Source organism: Ambystoma mexicanum, chromosome 3q (genome assembly GCF_040938575.1).
Source record: "Ambystoma mexicanum isolate Mex_15411 chromosome 3q, UKY_AmexF1_1, whole genome shotgun sequence".
In the NCBI taxonomy this organism is placed as follows: Eukaryota; Metazoa; Chordata; class Amphibia; order Caudata; family Ambystomatidae; genus Ambystoma; species Ambystoma mexicanum.
This window is the reverse complement of record NC_090926.1, coordinates 513,711,223-513,726,347: the sequence shown is the minus strand read 5'-3', so window position 1 is coordinate 513,726,347 and position 15,125 is coordinate 513,711,223.

Sequence of the window (15,125 nt, the reverse complement as noted above, 5' to 3'; positions counted from 1 at the left end):
AAAAACAAGATGTCCTTCGCCATAGGAAAAGGGACTTAAAAGGGACTTTTCCATTCCTATAACAGCGGTCACGGGTGGGAGCAGTGTCAGGACCAATGTTCCCTCTAATTATTTTTCTCTATGTGCGGAACTGGTTTGCTGTTGTGCGCATTTTATTTTCCATGTGCGCAACTGACTAATGAGGTAAGCCACTTTGTGAGCATGCGTATTTAGTGAACTGCCATTGCAGAAGAGAGTTTAGAAAGGAATTTCCTCTTCCCAGCCACAACAATTCTTGACAAATCTTACAACACTTTTTCAAAACACAGACTAAAATGGAATATGTCATATGTGATTAAACAGAAAACTCATCAACCAGTCCAAGACTTCAACATCTGCCACAGTACCTTGCAAACGTTTTATGCCACTGGAAAATCACCCGTGTACTACAAAACACGAATATCTCTTGTCATAAACTAAGGTGGCTGTCAAGAAATTCAGACAGAATACAACATTTGCCGATGGATTAATGGCAATTAAAAGCAATGTGTCAAAAAATATTCTGATAGGAGCTCAAGTGCCACTTTAATGAAGTAATTCAAGGGCCAGGAGAACATGCTTCTAATAATTTGTCTAAGGATAATAATTGCATCAGAATAACTGATTGTCAAATATTTCTGTCCCTATGCTTACTATCCACATTATGTTGTCCTTTAGGCAGTGATAACTTAACTCTTAAAGCTAAGAGACATATAAACCATCCATTTTTGCTCCCTTAAAAATGAAAATGTGCACAACAAAAACGAGAAACAATAAACATTTTGTTGATTCAACCCACAAAGCTCCACTGATATTTTTCCGAATTAGTGACCAGTAGAGCAGTGGCATAGGATGGAACTCTTATAATATTAATGCCTGATCTCAACAGGAATTGCAAGGGGAAGAACATCTTTTAATAAGCAGAAAGTATCCCAAGGCTAATTACTTTTTACTCCCTGAAAAATCATTTGACTCCAAGCAGGGAGCAACATCTGATTAGAGCCCTGCTTATACCGCTGACATAGGAAGTTAAATGACAGGGCACATAATAAAGTCTATAGTTTTGCCCACACTTCCGCACCACAGCTTGGATAAAATTAAATAAGAGCCTTACTGTGGTTTATTATGGGGCCCTGCCGAAGAAGATTGCATATGTATATATGCCTTTTAAGTTAATAGCATCAATTCATCAGAGATACAACTGATTTAGTGTCTTCTTCTGTAACTATGAATCCCTCTTCTGTAATTCTTTATCGGTTAAATAGATGCAGGGGGATTCTAGAGACAATACACACAGAACACATGGTTATATTGAAAAGCCCTCAGCAGCTGAGCATAGAAATAAAGAGAAGGTACTGCTGTCTAGACGGGTACTAGAATTTCCTATCCATTAGCAAACAAGCAACACATATCCCTCAGTGTACTTCTGAAACGTCTGACTTGGTTTTTGAAATGTGCTGCTTTGTTCATCACCCACAAGTAGTTATGACCTGAGCTCTTCCACCAATACCCTTCCCCGGCCCCTGTGCTAGCCTCCAATATTAGTTGATAGAGCACTGTAAAAAGTGAGGGATTGTAGCAGTAAACACTCACTGGGATATTTGCAGACCCACAATACTTTGCAAGCGAGGCATATTTAATGCCTCAGCATATTATGTGCATTTTAAGAATGTCATGACTCTGCATGTACGCAATTCTTTTGTAGTGCATACAAGATTGTTTGCAACATACCCCACCCTTATATCATTGTGTAGGATTACACAGTGTCAGTGAAACCGTTTTTGCATAGCAGCGAGCTACCATATAATGTGCGAAGGTCTATGCCCAAAGGAAATCTGAACACTTGGAAATGAGGCAGATTGTGTGAAAAGCATTCTCCTTCTGAATATCCAGTGCCCTAATACTATGGACAGGCATAGTCCATAACAGTTATCCCTTGTAGGCAAAGTAAATGATATTTTAATGTTGTTCTCCACTTATAGGGTAATGTTAGTAATGCTAAAGTATGAGATACTGAGCATCAAATTTGTCTTCTCAAAAGCCTTACAGGTTAAATTTATTTTTGAGTTTTATAATGCATTACCTTGCAAGGGGGCCACTTCAAAGCACTTGCATGACATATGTGCAAAGAAGAGGAAGTATGGGATAAGGTTACACATCCAAGTGGCCTGCTTACTCAGTCAATATCCAATATTTTTGCTGGTAGTTTGATTGTATCATGTGGGTGACGCTTTTGGTAAGGCACAATGAGTAATAGGAATTCTGGCATGTGAACGTTATTCATATTATTCATATTATTCATATTAACACAAACATAAAACAAGTGGATGAAGGTACATGTCTGCTAACCTTTTGCAGAGCCAAGAGGAAGAATCAAGGTTGTCCGGTACTTCTTAATGTGTTCTGGGGCAGATGTTAGAGTCATAAGGTAAAAGTGTGGTAGAATCAATTTTAGGAGTCCTGGGTGAGGAGGGAACATTATTTGGTTAATCTGTGCAGGCATATCTTGGTTATATTTTTCTGTTCATGCATCCAGTTTTTCATATTAGTTTTTAACCTCTTATTTGTGTGTTTTGCTGTTAGGGATTTTAGGCGTTTACGATCACCCTTGCATAGTAGTTAATGCAAATTATCAGAATATCAAGACTTGTTGCTTATTTTAAGAGAAAATACATTTCAATTAATTGCTGTGGCTTGTGCCTTAATAAATATTTTTGAATAGGTGAGAATTGTCTGTGTGCGCTGCTAAAAATCTTCTGAGCGGCACCGAGATGGAAGCTGGGCAAGCGCACATGCGCACAGCTTAGAGGGAACACTGGTCAGGACCAGTGCACAAAGCTGCCTTCCAGCAGGTAAGTGGGGAGGGAGCGAAGGGGGTGGGGAAAGGGTATGTTTTTTGGTTTTGAGGTGGGGGAGGGTGGGGACATGGGGCAGCAACAAGGAGGGCCTCCTTGTTTCCTCCCCATAATCAAGATGGGAAGGGCCTTGGTGGCTGGAAACTGTGGCCGGTACATAGTGTGTCTGTGCACGCTGTTACAGCCACCTGATTGACTGAGAGCCCTTCCCCAAGTGTAAATATATTTTTGGACTGGTGCAATGATTGCGAAGTGATTTTGAAAAATTCAGAAACTTACAAGTTTAAAGGAAAATATGGAATACAATTAAATGGAGGATGTCAGATGTCTGTGAAGGATATATAGTATGTGCTCAGTTTTCGATTTTCTGGATGTTGGGCTATGTAATTGTGTTTATATTTTTACATTTGAATTTTTTTAGAAATTGCGGGAGAGTGTTTTTGATAATGTTTCTCTGACTTTATTGTTGTAATTAGCACTAATTTACCACATACGTGAGCGTCTTGAAACACTTGTGTATAGGCGCGTTACAAATGCCATATCATATCATATCTTGTGGTGGTATAAATGTATAGTCGAAAGCATCAATAAACCATAATCTACGGACCTGGGTGATGAAATGACCCCTATGACGAGTCAGGGGCAGAAAAAAATGTGGGCCCCTCAACTACCACAAATGTCGTCCACCAGATCACAGGGCAGACCTGTGGGAGGCCATTCCTATACAGTCAAATGTCTCATTTGATTGATGGTAGAATAGTCACCATTAAAGGAGTGCCATCAATGATGAAAGTCACATCCTGCAAGCATACATGGTCTTAGATCTTAAATCGTAAGTCTCCACCTACAGGCTTTACCACTGGGCAGAAACAGAATCCAGCTGCAGAAGTACCCAACAAAGAAATATACTGTATGGCACACTATAACGCTCCATGAATGCGGTTCTCAATCAACACGTGTAATTGTGGTCAGTGCATGGTGCATAGTAACACAGCTATCATGACCAGAGAGAGGACGAAAGAGGGACCGCTAAAACATCAACAGCCAACCTACATGAATAGAGTGAGAGGAGGTGGGAGAGGAATAGGATATGGACAGGTTATATAAGGTGTGAGTTGTATAGTTTAGTACTTCGTTCAGAGGCTGAAAGGATGATATGGCTTAGTCACATGACTAGACAAGTAGTCAATATAACAGAGTACAAAAGTAGAGATTAAGGTCTGTTGGAGTGAACAATAAGGTTTGGCTATAATTGCATGATGTTAAAGAGTGTCACCCTATCCAATATGGCCGTCAAGGTGATAAACTGCTAGTGCTTGAATTAACTATCAAAGATGACCAGGAGGTTGTGAGCTTTAGGGGAAGGAACAGGAAGATTGTCTTGGAAGGAAGTAAGGGGTGGGAGGAGTGAGAGAGCTGTTGAGGCAGTGAGTGAGAATACGTATGTTTGTGAGGAACAAGCATGCTGTACCAAAGAGTCACACAGCGACCAATGGACAAGGTATATGCAGATATGCTGGATGTTAGGTAAAGTGTGACACAAGTAAGAGAAAAGATGGTGTGTCATCATCAGTTAACTTATACTAGAAGCCGAAGGAGGAGATATATATTCTGAATGGAAGAGGTTACAACAGAGAACATGGGTGGTTCTGGAACAGATCCTTCTGGAACCCCTAACAGTGTTGTGTGGACTTGTCAGAGGTATGATATGTGGAAATGTGTTTGAAAGATAAGTGGTAATCCACTTTATCTACAGGTCTCCAATGCCTAATTCTGGGAGGGTGCAGTGAAAAGGTTAATAGTTGACCGTATCAAAGGCAGATACATCAATGAGGATAATGATCAAATATCTATTGTTCAATGTGCTGAGCAGAAGTTAGGAATTCAGACATGTGTATCAGTGGTGTCTTCAAAGAGGCTATGCTCAAAAAACAGATTTGAGGCTATTGCAAAATCCATTGATATCTAAATAGTTGTTGATTTGGTGAATACAACACATTGGGCCTCATTCCGAGTTTGGAGGTAGCCATGGCGCTATTTATGCCATGGCTGCATCCAAACCCGGGTCCGTGTCTAGTCTGGGTGAATGGGGATTTACCGGGACATTCCGACATGGTGGACCCGGTAAGTCCCCATTCAACCAACCATTCCCCATTCCCATTTAAGCCCCTATAGGGCTCAATGGGAATGGGGAAGGCGATAATTACGGGACTGTAAATTACGGGCCCGTTATTAGCGCCCTGGTCCCTCAGCGGGACCCGCAAATGACGTGTGGTCACACCAAATGGCCTTTGCGGGTCCCTCTAAGGGACCTCGGAATTGGGTGGTAAGGGTTTAACGGCACCAGTCTCCTTACCGGTGACCATTAACCCTTACTGTCCATCTCGGAATGAGGCCCATTGTGAGGTTTTGATTTAGTAGGAAAGAAGAGAAACAGGCAGAGTTGTATTTTATGATGGAGAGTAGCAGGAAGGGAAGTTCACAGTAGCTGGAGAGATGCTGAACATGTGGCAGTGGGGGATGCAGGTTGTGGCTGCAGGTTTTTGGATTATCTGTGGACAAACAGGTTAATAGAAGCATATTATAGATGGGCTGCCCTCACGATGGGCGCCAGCTCAGTAGAATATATCATGGAAAAGCACCCAAGGATAGATGTAGGTGTGGTATGAAAGGGTGCAGAAAAACAAGAGGAAGGGTTAGGATAGAAGTCACATTTTCCTTGATGTGTTAAACATTATTTCAGATGGGTAAAATCTGAAATCTTTGGCAGAACGTGAAAGAACATGTTATTGATGGATGGGGTGGAGGATCAGCATGTATTTGAGGGCAGAGGAGTGGCAGAGGAGTGCTTGCAGGTGTGGGAGCTTAAAGCTGAGGGGATGTGTGCACAGTAGTCAGATTTTGTAGCATCAAGGGCTTCATTGAGGTCAGGCATGGATTATTTATAAGATATTAGGGGATCAGGAGAGAGAGACGTATTTAGTGGCAGAGATATAAGCACGTGTCTTTGTTTATCTACCTGATAAGTGAGTTGATCCATGGTTTGAGGTGGAGATAAGATTGAACATAGATGCAGGCAAGATAGTGATAGACACATTGTGTGAACGTGCAAATGTTAAAGTCAAGGATCGTGTGTTGGCAAGCGAAGGTTTGGGGTAGAGAGCCAACAATGAAAAAAATACCTCAACGATTGTGAATTATCAATTGCTGATAAGGGAGTTGGAACAGAGAGGGAGGAGGTGGAACTAAAATGAAATCTAGCTGAGAAGGGAGAGGTCAGAGAGAGAGCTGTCTATTGGAGTTGCCAATGGAAGTGAGGGTTCAGTAGAATAATATGTCTACCAAGTTGCCTAAGATATGTGTGGTTAGTTTATAAACTGTCACAACGGAGCGGCCAAAGAGAGAAAAGTCAAAGCTAATACTTGGACCATGGAGATGGCAGAGAGATTGTTGTCTCTAATTAATGTAAAAACATCTCAGTTCACAAGCTGTCTTGGATGAGGTAAAAGGAAGACATAAAGGCCCTCATTACAAGTCAGGCGTTAAGGGTTTAACGACGCCATCGGCGCCGTTAACCCTTAATGCCTGATTCACACTTTAACGCCTGCTTTTTGCAGGCGTTAAAGTCCAAGGCGCTATGCGACCTTGGTGCTAATTACGGTACCGTAATTTACTGTGCCGTAATTAGCGCCTTCCCCATCCCCATTATGCCCTATGGGGCAAAAATGGGAATGGGGAAGGGCAAATGGTGAATGGGGAATTACCGCCCCACTCACCATGGCGGAATCCGGCATGGACCATGGTGCTAATAGCACCACGGTCCACCGCCTGACTGGTAATGAGGGCCAAAGAGTTCAATCAGCTAGTGATTCAGTAGATAGAGAGAATGGTGATAGGGGTAAGAGCTCTAGTTTGGTAGTATGTTCTCTGATGAGAAGCTAAAATGTTGTATTCTGAAAGAGAAGCAAAAGGGCAGGTTGTACTGATCATCAGGTCTGGACAGTTGAGCAAAGTGTCAGAGGAGAGCATATTCAGTATGGGGAGAAGCCAGCATTGCAATGCCATGAAAGTTTCTGTTATATTTGGTGCATTGAAGGTTCTGTTTATAAGCATTTTTCAGTTGAATCGTTTTTATACAGTTGTTTTGTAGAAGTTTTATTTTGACGTGTTGTGGATGAAGGGTTAGTTGTTCTTCTGAAATCTCTTCATTTTCCATTTCTTTCGTTATGTTCTGTTTCCAATTAATGCAATTGATTGGGTTGCCATTTCATATCATATTCTTGGCATTGGATATGAATGGCGTAGGTGAAGAATTTTGTGCCACAAATTTCTTCAAAATTCATCCAGTTAACTGTGTGAGTGTTCATCATTGATTCTGTGCCATACGCTATTATAGGGATGTATGTTTGTCTGTAATAGACGATGATAGGTTTGAAAGAGAATTGCCCATATTTCCTGTGAAGTATACATCCTTGTCGTGCCAGGGTTTGTGCTGTTTGCTCTATTTTATCCAGCCATTGTTCTTCGACTTTAGATTGATTTATTAGGATGCAGAGATATTTAAAAGTTGTCACGTTTTCTAGTTGGATTCCATTGATTTTAAATGTTGGATGGTTTGTTTTTTTTTTGTTTGAGGGTTAGTTAGCGTCATTGTCTTAGTTTTTGAGTTGTGCATTGCTAGTTTGTTTTTGTTCATGTAACTGCTCAGCGCTGTGAGGGATGTTTGTAGTCCAGAAATTGTTTTGTTGAGCAGGATGATGTTGTCTGCATATGCCATAGCGAGCACTGGTGTTGAATTTATTTTCGGAGGGTTGGTTTGGTTTCTGGTTAGGTGTTCTTCAATGTCTGCTGTGAACAGATTGTACAGGGTTGCCGCCAGGGGCACCCTTGTTCTAAACCGTTTGATGTGGCGATAGAACCGGTTGTGGCGCCTTGTTTCGAAAGTCTCACTTTTATGGAGGTATTCGAGTATAGTAGAAAGATTGGCTCCAGAATGTTTGATGGACACTTCCACGCTTTGAGTTTCCACCATAGCTTGTCTCGTAATATGGCATCGAAGGCCATCTTCAGGTCAATAAACGCAGCATGTATAGTGGTGTGGGAGTTGATGGCTTTGTGTTTTATTAGATGAAGTAATATCAAATTGATGTTGGTTTCGACATTGGCAGTGAAGCCCGTTTGTCTGTCCGAGAACCTGCCATTTTCGGTTGCCCAGATAATTAGTTGTTTCAACAGTATTGATGGGAAGAGTTTTCCAAGTGGGTCCAATAGGGCGATTGGACGAAAATTCATGATAGAGTAATAGTGACCAACACAATTAAATACATTATGTTCAGTGACCATCATAATAAATCAAAGACTAGATGAAACCACACTCTCAATAAAATGCCAGTAGTGACCAGCACAATTATGAAGATTAGCAGCTAAAACATTTGAATAAAGGCTACATTACATCAAGTGTCAGATTAGCAACCAATCCAGTATAACATGTATATAACAAGGATATTGAATCCATTTTAACATGTTAACATGTTAATGTTCAAGTATAAGCAAGATCAATATTAAGAGATGTTTTCCATAAATGGTAAAGGAGTGCATTGCTACTCTCGGCAACTGTATCCTTGATAGTCTGCAATTTGTCAGCACGAAGATAAAACAATCATAGTGGTTCTTTCATCCATTCAGTGTCCTATTCAGATTATAGTAATTTGGTGAAAACAGCAGAAGATTGATGTTCTGCACACTGATGAATTGGATTTTACGAATGTGATGCAAAATGAACACCATTTGCTTTGTGCATCCGAAGTTATTTTTCCTTATAGTCATATCTTTTTCATCGGAGGCGTTTGTATGCAATAGGCATTGCTGTGTTAAGTGAACCAATGCCTTTTGAATTGAAAAGTATTGCACAGCGAGTAAGAACAGTCATTATTTGCTGTAAAGAAGGCTTCAGGCACTGTATGAATTCACCAGTGCTGATTATCCTTGCTTCTTTAACAGCTTTTACAATCCTTATCAAATGGTGATGCTGAAACACTATCAACAAATGTTCTTTCCTAAGTGCATGGGCACTACGCCACCACAAGTGTGAAAAAAAGTCGTGGAATGTCTACATGTAGTGCAAAAAGTACACCTGAGCACACATACATCTCACTGTGCTTGCACTTCAAAACAGAGACAAGGATGGTGGACAATGTTTAATCAATGCAAAAAGAAGTGTTAAGTCCAGGCGTTAATCTATCATGCCAGGTTTACCGCCTCATGTTTCACTCCAAAGAGTATACTATACTAATGATTTTGTGCCAAAACCGAATGCTTTTCCACCAGCCGAGTCATTCAGCATTTAGCAACTGCTAACTGCTGAAAGCTGTCGCCTTCCTAAGGAATCCGTTGTGCATGTATGCACGTCAGGAGACATTTACACTGCATGTTCTGCACTTTAAATGTGCATTTTTTTAAATTTTGTAATGTAAATCACCATGTATGGAAGGAATTGAAATGCACTTAAGTTCACATGTTGGCAGTCTCCAGAGTAATTTAAAATGTTTGCAAAAATGCCCTTGTTGGGGCTCATTTTCCAGTTTGCACGTAAAAAGGTGGTGTATATGCTTGTATGCCGCCCATTTTCCCGCTGCCATGCGAATGAAGTAAACACTGCTTTCCATTTACGCATAGGGCATGATTAATAGAATCAGGCACAGAAATTGCGCAAGGGCCACACGCCGAGAAGGACACTGTGCGAGACGTGGCACAGAAAAAACATTGCGATCCTCGCATGTTCATGGATTCAAAATGAAAGTAAAAACAAGTTGTGCAAGGAAAGTCCACAACACGCCCCCCCCCACACACCAAAAAGCAAGCTAATGGCCAAACCAGGAGCAAGCCTCCGGGTCCACCCTTGTAACACCATCCAGTACACCTGTGAGAAGACGCGCCCTCCCCCGTTAGCCCAGGCTGCACCCAGCGAAATCGTGGGGCCTCCCTCGCAAAGCCAGACTGCACCCCAGCAAAATTGCGCGGCTGACCTCGCAAGCCCTGGCTGCACCCCAGCAAAAACGCAGTCTCTCCCTTGCAAGCCCATGCTGTACCCCAGCTAAATCACAGGCCCTACTGCATCACAGCACAATTGCACGCCTCAACTCAGAAGCACAGGCTGCACCACAGTGAAAATATGTGCCTCACCTCACAAGCCCAGGCTGCACACCAGCTAAATGGCATACCTCACCTAGCAAGCCAAGGCTGCACCACAGCGAAAACGCAGACACTCCCTCACAAAGCCAGACTGCATCCCAGCAAAATCACATGCCTCACCTCGCAAACCCAGGCTGCAACCCAGCAAAGAACGTAGGCCCTATCTCGCAAGCCCAGTCTGCACCCCTGTGAAAATGTGGGCCCCCCCTCACAAACCAATACTGCACCCTCCAGACTAGACACCAGCCCCCTTACCTGGGACACCCAGAGGTAGCCCCTCCAGACTGGACATGACCCTCAGCACCCTCCAGTCTGGACACCACCCTCAGCTCCCCTCACCTGGGACACTCCCCTAGGCAGCCCCATCCAGACTGGACACAAGCCCCCCTCACCCGGGATGCCCCCAGTCAGCCCCCTCCAGACTGGACACTGCTCCCCAGTCCCCCTCACCTGGGACACCCCCTAGGCAGCCCCCTCCAGACTGGACACCACCCCCCAGCCATCTCCAGTCTGGACACCACCCCCCATTCCCCCTCACCTGGGACCCCCCTAGACAAACCCTCCAGACTAGACACTACACCCCAACCCCCCTCACATGGGACACCCCCCAGACAGGCCCCTCCAGACTGGAAACAACCCCCAGCCCTCTCCACCCTGGGCATCACCCCGCAACCCCCCTCACCTGGGACTCCCCCGAGGTAGCCCCCTCAAGACTGGATACTGCCCCCAGTCCCCTTCCAGTTTGGACACCATCCCCCAGCCCCCCTCACCTGGGATACCCCCCAGGCAGCCCCCTCCAGACTGGACCCGACCTCCCAGCCCCCCCTCACCTGGGACACTCCCCAGGCAGCCTCCTCAAGACTGGGCACTGCCCCCACCCCACCTCCAGGCTTGGCACCACACCCCTAGCCCCTCTCACCTGGGACACCACCCAGGCAGCCCCCTCCAGACTGACCCGACACCCCAGCTCTCCTCCCCTGGGACACTCCCACAGGCAGCCCTCTGCAGACTGGACACCACCCAAAAGCCCCCTCACCTGGGACACACCCCAGGCAGAACCCTCCAGACTGGACACCACCCCCAGGCAGCTCCCTGATAGTCTCCCACAATATCAGTGCAATACATGTCTGCAGTTTACCTGAACCTCTGTGCCCTGCCAGAACCATAAAGTAGAACACAAATATGTCCACCACAAACACGATCGACAGGAAGCATCAGAGTTCCATCTAGGACTGGAGCATCTGCTGACACACCCTTCAAGACCTTAACCAGCCCACCACATACAAATGTGACAAGTGAATGAAATGGCAAGTTGCATGTGCATGTTGGGCATGGCACATTGCCATGGCATCAATGGACACTAACTGAATGTGTGCCCATGACAGAAGTAAACCTACTAATAAATATCCACAAACAATGGCCAGGCGCATCACCGCCTGCACGTCAGTGACCTGTGTGGAATGGGTGGCAAACTACCTGTCAGGGAACAATAACATGAGAGGGCCATGCGTAGTTGATGGGTGGGCAGTCAGAGAGTGCATGACTCACAGAGACAGGAGAATTATTCTGTCACTCCGAAAGAGCAAACATTGCTCACTACTTTTTTTTATTTTTTATTTTTATAAAGTTTTTGGTTTATTTCCTAAACCTTAACATTCATACATTATCGCATACTATTTAAAATATATCTGTTACATTAAAATGTTCATGATTGTGTTAGTCCATGGATGCAATTGTCTCTGAGATTATCTCTTTCCAGAAATGAAAGATTGCAGTCACCATCTTTCTATTATTTCCCATCAAAATGTCACGCCAGCGTTCTTCCGTTTCCAATTCGTGAGGTGCTGCAGCGTACCTTTGGCCGAGTATTTGACTTTTCTGGTTTAATGCATCACATTTCATGAACACGTGACAAATAGTTTCAGTTATCTCGCTCCTTTGGCAGAATCTGCAGCTGGTATTGTACTCTAAGGCAGGGTTTCTTTTTCTCAGGATTTGTCGCGTTGGTAATAGGTTCATCCTAAAACGAAGGAACATATCTCTTATTTGGCGGTCAGGAAAAAAATGTATGTAGTGTGGTAACTGGTTTATTGCTCTAATTTCGCCATCACATGTGAGGTTGAGCTTATATTTGTTCTTTATATTTTGGTTTTCAATCCAGTCAAGTCTTGATAGTAACTTTTTAGCATGCTGTGGTCTTTGGATCAGCATATCTAATGGAATTCCTTTTTTTGTGCATATGTTCTCAACTGCCTCTCTCCATTTTGTCAGTACTGTGTTGTTTGACTCTATGGTCGATGCTGTAAATATGTCCAAAGTTGCTATCTTGTCTTCATTTTCCAACTTTCTATATATATCGAGGGTTTTCCATATGACCATTGAGTTTAATGATTGCAAGCCAAGTTTGTATCGTATTTGAGGCATCGCGGTAGATTGCGGAAAGGAAAGAGTTTTTCAACCAAAAAATGGCCTCCACTTGTGTCCATATTTTTCTGTCTATGTTGATCATCGTTTCACTTCCATATGTTAATATGGCGGTAACTTTCTGTTTATAAAATGATAGCACAGGTTTGATGGAAAATTTCCCAAATTTTCTATGAATCATAAGACCTTGTCTGCCCAATGCTTTGGCTTTGGATTTTAAATGATTTTCCCAAGGTATTTCAGTCAGAGACTGATTTATCCAGATTCCTAAGTATTTGTATGTGGATACTTGCTCCAATTTTTGTTTCTGAATATAGAATACTTGAGTTTTTTGCTTCTTATGTTTTTTCTGAGTTAGTGTCATGGTCTTAGTTTTTTTTTATGTTTATCGACAACTCATTATGTTCCATGTATACTTGTGTTCTATCAGAGCAATTTGTAGCCCACGTGGTGTCTTAGCTAGAAGTATTATGTCATCTGAATATATCAAGCACAAGATTGCGTTATTAGTTAGCTTTGGAGGGTTGATGCATGGGGTATATATGCTTTCTTCATAGTCTGACGTGAACAAGTTAAATATAGCGGCAGCCAATGGGCAACCTTGTTTTAGCCCATGACAAGTGTTCATTTTGTTGGACACTATCCCGTCAGTTGACATTCTCACCTGAATTTTGGTGTTTGAATATAGTAGTTTTATAGGTGATAGTATGTCATTGGGACAGCCCCAGTTCTCAAGTTTTTTCCATAATAGGTGTCTATTTAAACAAAGGTCCACATATGCAACATAAGTTTGCATTCTTGACTTTATTGCTTCATGGTTTAACATATTAATTATTAATAAATTAATACATGTACCAATTTTTCGAATAAAGCCCGTTTGTCTGATCGCTTGATGCTTCGTTTGCTGAGACCAAGCATTGAGCTTAGTGAGTAGATGGTTGGTAAATATTTTTTCCCAAGGGGTCCAAAAGTGCCAATGGGCGATAGTTCAAGAGGTCTTTGGTTAATCCCTGTTTAAATATAGGGATTATAGTTGCCAGCTGCCACGATGTCGGTATACTTTTGGTCTTATTGATTAACTTGAAAATTGCGTCACAAAATTTAGCCCAGATTTGTGGATTCTTTTTCAGTATCGCATTCGATAGTCCATCAGGACCAGGAGCTCTAGAAACGTTCAATTTTGTTATCAAATTTTCTAGGTCAACGATCTCATAGACCAAATTCCATCTTGTTTCCTTTATACTCACTTTTTCATTCTCATGATTTTTCCTTTCCTTATATAGTTCAGCTCACTACTGCATTCCAGTGTTTGAGGTGGAGCAACACATGGGAGAAGGCAGTGTGCGACTGCACATGCTGGTGGGCGTGTCTGCATTATTAACACAGCAATTACAAAAGTGCCATTTATGGGACCATGGAGCCAACCTCCTTCCACACCAACCACACAGATGGCAAACATACAGTGATGCTGCACAGCTAAATGCAAATGAAAACATAGAGTGCAGACCTAGTTGTCTGGCGGACCCACCACCACATGTTAGGCACATGTGCATCCTTCCAGCAACAACAACACACATGCATGCACGCCACAAAACACATGACTTTCAATGGAGAGATGCACTTGCAGAAAGGAGAACTATCAAAGTTGCTGACCGAAAGTTAACTTCATGAAGTGTGGAATGTAACAAAAAGAAATATGTATTTATAATAAATATGTACAATTAAAACGGGGAATGAAGCTCAAAGCAGTCTAGGGGAAAATATGAAATTAATTAAAAACCATAAGCCTAAATAACTATATCGATGAAAAACGGGGAAGGAAAGTCTGGAAAAAAATGAATAAAAAAAAGAAACCTACACCTAAATAAATAAGCACAAAGTCAGCAGGCTAGTCCTCCTCTCAGATCCAGTCAGCCTTTCCAACAGGACTGGGTCCAATGCCACATACCCCCCACTCAGGCAGGCCTCCGTTGTAGCCTGGAGGGCTTGCAGGTTGTGCAGCATCCGTGTCTGTATCACTTGCGCTTCCCTGCAAGTGGCCTCCAGGATGGCAACCTGCCTTCTTGCATGATAAAACGCAAAACGCAATCCCAGCCCTGGCCATCGTTACTCCTGCTTCCTGTGCCCGCTTCCTCTCTTCCATGACCTGCCCTCCATAATGCTGGAACACGTAGACAATCTGTGCCTTACGTTGACGTGTGTACCCTGCCTCACTCTTCCCACCTGCCTCCTTTAGGTGGTCTGCCCTGCCAAAAATGGCCTCCTCCTCATTGCCACCTGCTGGCCCAGTGCCCGGTGCCTGCTACATTGGTACCTCCTAGCTGATGACGATCTCCGGGGTTGTTCGGCACCTGCACTGCTCATAGGTGCCTGCTGTCCCTTCCATTGCCTATGCCCCTGTCGGTACCTATGTAGGCACGGTGGCCATCTCAGCCGCTGTGCCTTGGACTACCAACATGGGCAGGGATGTTATCTCCACTAAGACGGGGCATTCTGGGCGGGACTGGTGCACACAGGGCACTGCTGGTATCTGGGCCGGAAGGCACTCTGGAGGATGACTGGCGCACAGAGGAAGAAGATGAGGAGGTGGTTGCAGCAGTGAATATCCTATGGAGTACAGCACGGAACAGGCATGCT